Source organism: Thermobia domestica, chromosome 16 (assembly GCF_964235325.1).
Source record: "Thermobia domestica chromosome 16, izTheDome1.hap1.1, whole genome shotgun sequence".
Taxonomy (NCBI): domain Eukaryota; kingdom Metazoa; phylum Arthropoda; class Insecta; order Zygentoma; family Lepismatidae; genus Thermobia; species Thermobia domestica.
The window spans coordinates 61,353,524-61,361,980 of NC_137469.1; positions in this window are offsets into that span (position 1 = coordinate 61,353,524).

Sequence of the window (8,457 nt, forward strand, 5' to 3'; positions counted from 1 at the left end):
TTGATTTGGTCAATTTCTGCAGTGTACGTAACAAGATTAATGGTTTCACCAGAAGGAAAGAATGTGTAATGGAGACACTTACTTCTGTTCACCACATTAACAGCAAAACCTCATGTGGCGTAAGCTTAGGTTTTAGATATGTTAACGTTTTCATGTTTACGCTCATTCTATGTAAAATAAGTAAAAATGAAATTTCTACCTCAATGACGTTTTGTATTTTTCCTCAGCAATATTTCGTCTACGACAGTTTTGCATACTACTTCTGGCTGTTGGCTATTTCTACAAAGTTCGCTCAATGTTCCCTTATTCCATCTTTTTTATCGTAGCTTAATCTATAAAGCATGCTATTTTTGTGGATCACTACCAGATCAGAGCTGATTACTTGAACGTAGCACCGAGAAAGTGGATTTCCTCTTACGATTATTATTTTGACTCAATCGACAGTGTGGGGGCGCGGTGGCTCAGTGGTAGAGCGTTCACCTCCGGTGCTTGGGGTTCCTCGTTCGATTCCAGCTCGCACTGTGTGGACTTTGTGGTGAACAAACACCGTGCTCGTGGGTTTTCTCGGGATTCTTCCGTTTGCTCCCACTTTCTTCATTCCACCATTTCACTCATATCTCACCATCACCGTCTCCTTTAGCCTAACCGGCATAAGCGTAGGACATAAAACTTAAAGATGTCATTTTATTTTTCAATCGACAGTGACACCTGTTCCAAGTGTAATGAGTTAGCTTTTGTGAAGATTGCACACCGTGAGCAAAGTTTCTATGCTTCTGATGTTCCGTTTCCCGATCGTGTGTTATCTGTAAATGCTTCCAACGTGCCTTCAATAACAATTCTTTGATTCCGGTTGCACTGATGTGAACAGATTTTGGGAGAGAGGGCTGAAATTCAGCTTAAATATACAGTAGAAGAGACTATGTAGATTCTATATTCCAAAAGTAAATTGCCCTAAAATGGATGGAACATGGTCAAAAGCACGAAACGTTAACATTAATGTCAATGGAAAATCAATGAAATACAAATAATTTCTCCAGTTACCTCAAAAACCAAAAGAGGGAGATGGCTGAATTTCAGCTTTAATATAAAAGAGACTATGTAGGTTCTATATCCCAAATTGTCCTAAAATGGATGGAACATAGTAAAAATAACGAAACATGAACATTGGAGTCAATGGAAAATCAATGAAAAAACTGAAGTTGTCCACATATCTCAAAAACTATAAGAGTGTAAAAACGATGTATAGCAAGTCAGGTAAATATGAACAGAACATTGTCAAAAGTCAAGTTGTTTGAGTAAATTCAATAATAGTAATAAAGTATATGCATCTTCTTCGAATTGCCCAGGGCGTCCCACACAGAGGTTACGTGCTTAAAATATAGAGATGCAAGGGCTCGGAAAAAACCGGCTTTTTTGGGAAAAAAAAACTCGGTTTTTTCTGCTTCGCTTTTTTGCTTGGGAAATTTTGGGCTTTTTTGAAAATGTTGCTTTAAACTGATAAAGCAGACTTTGTTTCGCTTCTCTACAACAAAAAAACTCATTTCAATAGTGGTTGATGCAGAAGAGAAGTTAGAAAAGAAATACAAGAAGAGTGCAAGTCAATATAAACAGCTGATTGACTCGGAAGAAGATGAAGTGCGAGACAAGACTATGGAGTCGGAGAAAAAAGGTTACAGTTCCCCTAAACTAACTCGAAGAAAAAGCATGAGGAGTGAGACATCAGCTGCTAGTCTACGCAACGGGGATAATGGGCTGAAAAACCTAATGCTCAACTTGGAACAGGAGTTGACAAAGTTTATTTTCAGGGAACTAAAAGGTCGAGTTCAAGAATTTAAAGTGGTATGGATCAGAATTTCAGAGATGGAATGCAAGTTGAAAAAGTTGGAAGAACGGGAAAAAAGGAAGAAAAAGTCAGAATCTCAAAATTAAAAATAAGAGTTATTGTTTTCTGCTATGTTTGGAAATTTGGTTTTCGGTAACACGCGGGAGAATGTTAGGTTAGGTTGTCAATTAGTTGGACAAGATGTTTGCTATTGAATAATCGGACAAGGTGTTAAGAAATTGTGAAAACAAATGAAGGGCGTAACTAGTGTAACTATGTAATATAAACAACGTGAAAATGTGTTTAGGTTTTAAAGGAGCCATAAGTGGCTGAAGTTATTTGTAGATTGGATATGAGCCTTGGGTGGCTGAGTTTTTTGTATAATTATCAAAGTTAGTTGAAGTGTAGTTATCTCTGAATCTTAGTGGTTATAAAGTGTATGTTAATTACCCAGAGATATACAGGTGCATTAAAATAGTTGAGGTAATCAGAAAGTTGCTTTGATATTCATTGGGAATTACAGTAGTTTAGAAGGTTAATTAAAAATAAATACCTTGCACTAATTATTGACTTTCTAACACACACATTATTTTCTTTGACCGCAGTGGCAGCCTGAGAACGATATCCAGGGGAACTAAGTTTCTTACGCCTTTTTCTTAATTGACTTCAAAAAAGAGTGGCAGTTCTCAATTTAAGTCGTTGTGGGAATGTTTACGTATAACTTCGACATAGGTGCAGGAATTGTGTTTATTTTTGTTAGTTCATTTAGGATCTGATGGTAATTTTTATAACTAGGCCATGAATCATCTCGGTTGATGCTGTGTTGAAGTCGGCTAACATTTTTGTTGAAAGGAGTTTTATAGTCTTAGTCTCTCTGATTTTGACATACTGTATGCTAAAATATTGCTGCTGTCCCTTTCCATACCCCCCTCCTCTTCCGTACATTTTCAAGTTGGTTACCAAACTTTCCGTGTGTCTTCAATATTTTTTTTCAGTCTTGAATTTCAAAGGTCATCAAATTTAATATGTATCAAATTGTATCAAATTTAATATGTCGGGAAAAAGTATCATCACGTTATTTTCAAACGGTTTCCTCTGTGTTCATGGACTAAGAGCAAACGTAATGTTATATTTATTGTTCGTATTTTGTGCATCTGCCCCTTTTCTAATCATAGACCACTCAGGCTGTTCTCTAGCATTTAAAGAAATACATGTTTGTGATATACGAGGGTCATTCCGTAAGTAATGCCTCCTTTTGTATGTGTATTTTTATGTATAACATTCAGATCTAACGATGTTCGGGTTCTAGTCAAGATGAAGCCTTCCTTCTGACATAGAGATGTATTATTGGGTTCCTGACTGATGAACAAATTACACTCATTTACATTCGTCTACGCTTTCTGAAGGCCTGCGGAGACGATACAATGATGTAAGCACAGAAGGCGATGAGTAGTGCGTTTCTAAAGTGGAGAAAATGACATACACGAGTCACGGCCCCGGGGGTTCCTGTTCTGCTGCCACCCCCCCCTGACAATGAACAATGCCTCAATCAACTCATCCGTGCTAATAGGCGAATTACGATCGCAAAACTGTGTACAGAGCTGAATTTCTGCTAAAATGTCGTGGAAGATATGTTGGATAACTTGGGTTATCGTAAAAATTCATGCTTTATGGATCCCGAGGATGCTTGAAGATGATCACAAAACCCAGCACATCGACATGTGTCGAGACCTGCTGGTCCAATATGAGGTTGAAGGTGACAATTTCCTGAACAGCGTTGTCACTGTGGATGAGACGTAATGTCACCATTGTGAACTGGAACGCAAAAGTCAGTCCAGTCAACCAGTCTATGGCGATATGCAAGTTCTTCATCAAGAAAGAAGTCCAAGATACAGCCAATCTGCAGGAAAACTTGTGTTCCACAAGAAGACACTGAATAAACTAAAAGCCCGAATTGCATGAGTCAAACTAGAGAAGAGGAAAGGCTTTCAGCTGCAACACGATAATGTCAGACCTCATATTAGTATTGCGACGATGGAGCTTACTGCGAAATTTAGTTGGTTTACCACATTGACATACAGTCCGGACTTAGCGCCTTGCTAAGCAACTGCAGCTATCTCAGTAGGAATAAAATAGCTGGGCTAACTTTGGATCATTGTTTTACAGTTGGTTTATCATTAGATAAGATGATCATACTTTCCCCTCACAGACATTTCAAAAACTATCGTCTGGATATTTGTGCAACTTTAATAAGGTAGGTCCAATGTTGAGTACCTGTAGCTCCTATGTAATTGACACGGAAGATGTATTGTTGGGAATTCTTTTAGTTTAGTGTATCTTCGTTGGTGCAACATTTTATGTGTACATCCCCAGTCAACACTGACAATTTGCTACCACTGGTCAAACTACTTATGTTACTGGAGTAACAACTTACCATGAATTCTACATGTTAAACCAAACATGTAGCCAACTCGATTTCTTACAGAGCCAAAAAAATAGCACTGAAGGGACTATGGCAATGAAATCAAGGAACAATACAAAACTTAATTTATTATTTATGGAATCTGTAACAGAGTTGTAGGAGTTTACGTGAGAACTTCTCAAATTCAGACAAGTTGGGCTAAATCTAGTACAAGTAAGCAGAATGTCTTGATTATAAGCCAAAAACACGAGATTCAATTTTTGTTCGTGTCTCATGAATAGTCACTGTGAGTAAAGACGAGCTGTCAGATGTGAAAATCAGTTTTTGGCAGTGGCAATGAGTAATAATGCGGCCACTTGGTCTTACTCGGCTCCGATTGGCTGTGGGACATCACGTTACCGGATCACGTGGTGCAGCGTCGTAGGAGTCAATGTCTTCTTGATTTTGGCAGGAGTACCACGGCTCATCTCCAAATTTTGGGTCGGATGCATAGGACGACTCCTCTTAAACTTTGAAAATTGCCAAAACTAAACATTTGGTATCGTAGTATAGGATCAGAGTATGTACCTCTGTAAATTTTGGTGGTCCATCTTGTTCTCTTCTATATGGATAAAAAAAAAAAATTGTGACCGTTAGCATGGCCACAAGGATGCACTTTTGGACAGACTGTATTTTCTTAACATTTAATCATCATGCAAAATAATTATTTTATTCGCGGAAAAGGAGAAGTTGTTTTCTTGCTTGGCTCTGAACGCTTCCGAGCTGGTGAGAAACTGTTCTTTCTTTGCCCGCAGGTGTTCCTCAGTCTTGTCGTCTCTGATGATAATACAAAGAAATCGTTGTTTCTGCACCGAACTTTTATCTCCTTAGCAGAGAGCTTTGAAACAACAAACTTTTTTTTCTTTCCCTGAGTGAAGTTACCAACTCATGGTTTTCGCTACTAACACTATTTTATATATATTCTTCGCGACAATAATTATTGAAGTTTGGAAATCTCTTTAGACACGAAGTTGCTACAGTGTAAACAAGTGCGCGTTGAACGTTGCATTCCCACGCATTAACTTTTCGTTATCTCACCTATCGTGAGAACAGTGCTCGCAGCCTGCATGAGTCGCAGACAGAATGGCTAAGCCACACAATTGCCAATGTGCATTCCTTTTTACTAAACTGCTTTGTATCGAACTATGAGGTGGAAAATCTATCAGTCATGGACTGAATCTTCAAAGTTGGTCTGCAACACTTGTTTAAGGTGGATCACTACCCGGAGGACTTTATGTAGGACACATAGTGTGTGTGGATTTTCTCGGTGTTTTCCCACTTCCTTCAGTACACCATTTCGATAGTCACCATCACTGCTTCTTTTAGATTCGGGATATAATAGTGGAATATTAAACAACAGAATTTGAAATAACGCCTTCGGTACCCTAACACCCGTGCTAATCGCGTAGCTTTACTCACTACGGGCCTTATACAGAGTCGATCTGATGCGTGATTAGTGCCATACTAAAGCCTTCGATTAAAATATGTTTCCTGCAGTGATCAGGCTTTTAGTATGACGCAAACCATACGTCAAAACGACTCTGCATAAGGCCCTATAAGTCTCAGATTCCTCATTCCACCTGGATTGTGGAACAAATCTGCCTATGTAAGTAAGCAACCTAGTAAAAGTTGGTAACAGTTTTCATTTAAGCAGTTTAAGCCGTATTTTGCCCAGAAAACGCTAGATATTAGCAATGATATTTACACCCCTAAACTAAAGGGGTGACATCCAGAAGTCCTAAAAGGCAGAAGTCCTAAAAATATGGGCACGACCTAAATTTTAGGACTTCTGCAATTTAGGACTTCTGCCTCGGTATGATTTTTAGGACTTCTGCCGTTTAGGACTTCTGCCACGATATGATTTTTAGGACTTCTGCCATTTAGGACTTGTGCCTTTTTCATTCACTTGCTTTAGTTCTGAAATTCGCCACCACCACACGAAATTGGGACGATGCAGCAACTAGTTGGCAATAATGTTACGAACGTATATAATTCCAACAGTAACAGCTATATTTGTACTACTAAGATTATTATTATCACTATCTGTTCTGCACTTATACACGAATTACATAATACAACCTATTTCATTCTAAGAATTAATTACATAATCAGTTAAGAAATTCGTTTCTTTCGAATGAAGATACGAGAATCCCAAGACAAATTCCTAAAACAAAAATAAATAAATAAATAAATAAATAATTAAAAAAATGTTTAAAAAGCATATTTTACCAGACTTCTGAAACCAAGCAAACATTCAGAATTGCAATATATACTGTGCGGAGCGTATTTTATTAAGAGTAGGACAAAAATCCACCGAAATTTACTTAATTAGGACAAAAGCTCACTAGACATTTCACGAGTGAACATTAAATACCAACTGTATACATAAAGAACGCAGTAAATTTAAAACTGAACAAAGAACATTTATTATGTAATACAGTGGGTGACATTCATAAGTCTTAAACGGCACAAGTCCTAAAAATATAGGCACTAGACCTAAATTTTAGTTCCTGTGCCATTTTTGCAGAAATTATTACATAGTCATTTAGGGGTGTAGCCTGCAAATTTTTCTAGGGGAGCATGATTTTTATATATTAAAAGGAAATCAAAAGTTTATTTCCAGATTACGAAAGCTTCAATAAGACAATAAATTTATACATATTACACATGTACACAAATACATAATATTATTATATTTCCAGTTAGTTCCTTTTTGAAACCTGGACCTTGACAGAGCGTAAATTTAAAATCACAGCTTGTGGGAAATGTACGAATCAGGTAGTTATAAGAAATCGGAAACTGTTCATGGAAATCCATTTGTTTGACTGTATTTATCTTCTGTACTCTTATATAAAAGAGTAAAGATGAGTAATTTTTTGGGCATACTACTACAAATAGAGCCGTTAAATTTTAATTATAAAATATAATTTTCTTATGAAAGCAGGACATAAGAAAAAATCTTTGGAAATAAGTATCGTAAAAAGGATGGGGCAAGATTTTTTTAAATGGTAGTGTATCTCGCAAGTTTCTGAAGCTAGTAAAATGAAACTTGGCATATAAACTTTCCTGTTTAAAAAAAAACTGAAAATTGAACACATAAAAAGGAAAGAGCAAAGGGAGCACTTTTTTATGTTCGAATTCCCCATTACTTACTCAGAAAATATGTAAATAAATTAAGGAAGGATTTGTTTAAGCTAGATGCGTGAAACTCGGTATTTGAACTTTTAACTAGTAATAAAATACTATATATTTCAGCATCTTGAAAATTACACTTCTAAGGGGAAGGAGGGTCAATTTCTATAATATTAAAATATCCCACTACTTATAAGATTTGGGCGCAAAACTCTTTTCCTTTAGGCCTCGGTTCATCCAGTTAAGCAAACAAGAGTACAAAGTGGCTAATTAATTAGGTTCTTTTAATTATTTTAACATGTTGACGTAGTTTAATTCTTTTAAAACTGTATTCTTTCACATTCTATTATAAACATCCTTCATGCTGTAATTATTAAACACGTTTAGTAAACATAAAACAGACTAACTCCCGGTCCCGGCCAGGAATGTGTTTTTGGTGTTAAGCCATCATTTGCCGTCCGTAACATAACCTTTGATTTTAACTTCACGTACTCTCAAGACTCAAGTCTCAGAAATGTAGCATATATGAAATATACTACTACTACTTCTACTACTGCTACTACCATTACTACTACTATTACTATACTACTACTACTACTACTACTACTACTACTACATACTACTACTACTAATAATAATAATAATAATAATAATATGCACTTCTGAAATACGTATGTATCTATGCGTTATTCTTTCATAATCTTGAAAGAAACTTTGGATTTGTTTTTAGTTTGTAAAAATCAAGGCCCTCTAGAATAACTTGCTGGCTACTCCCTGAATGACTATGTATTGGTTTCTGTACACGTATTGTGTTATCACTTGCTAGTCTAGTGTTATTTGTAGAACAAGACAATGGTTCTTGTCTTGGAATATTACTAGTTTGGTGTGGTAGTACAGTGATAGAGTGTGACCTATAATTTAATTTCCCTGTAGGGTATGCTATCTGCAATGCAATAAACTGCATATGCTTCTTCTTCCTAACAAGGATGGGCGATAAGCCCCTGCAATTCCATTACAAATAAGGACGAAATTATTTTATAAA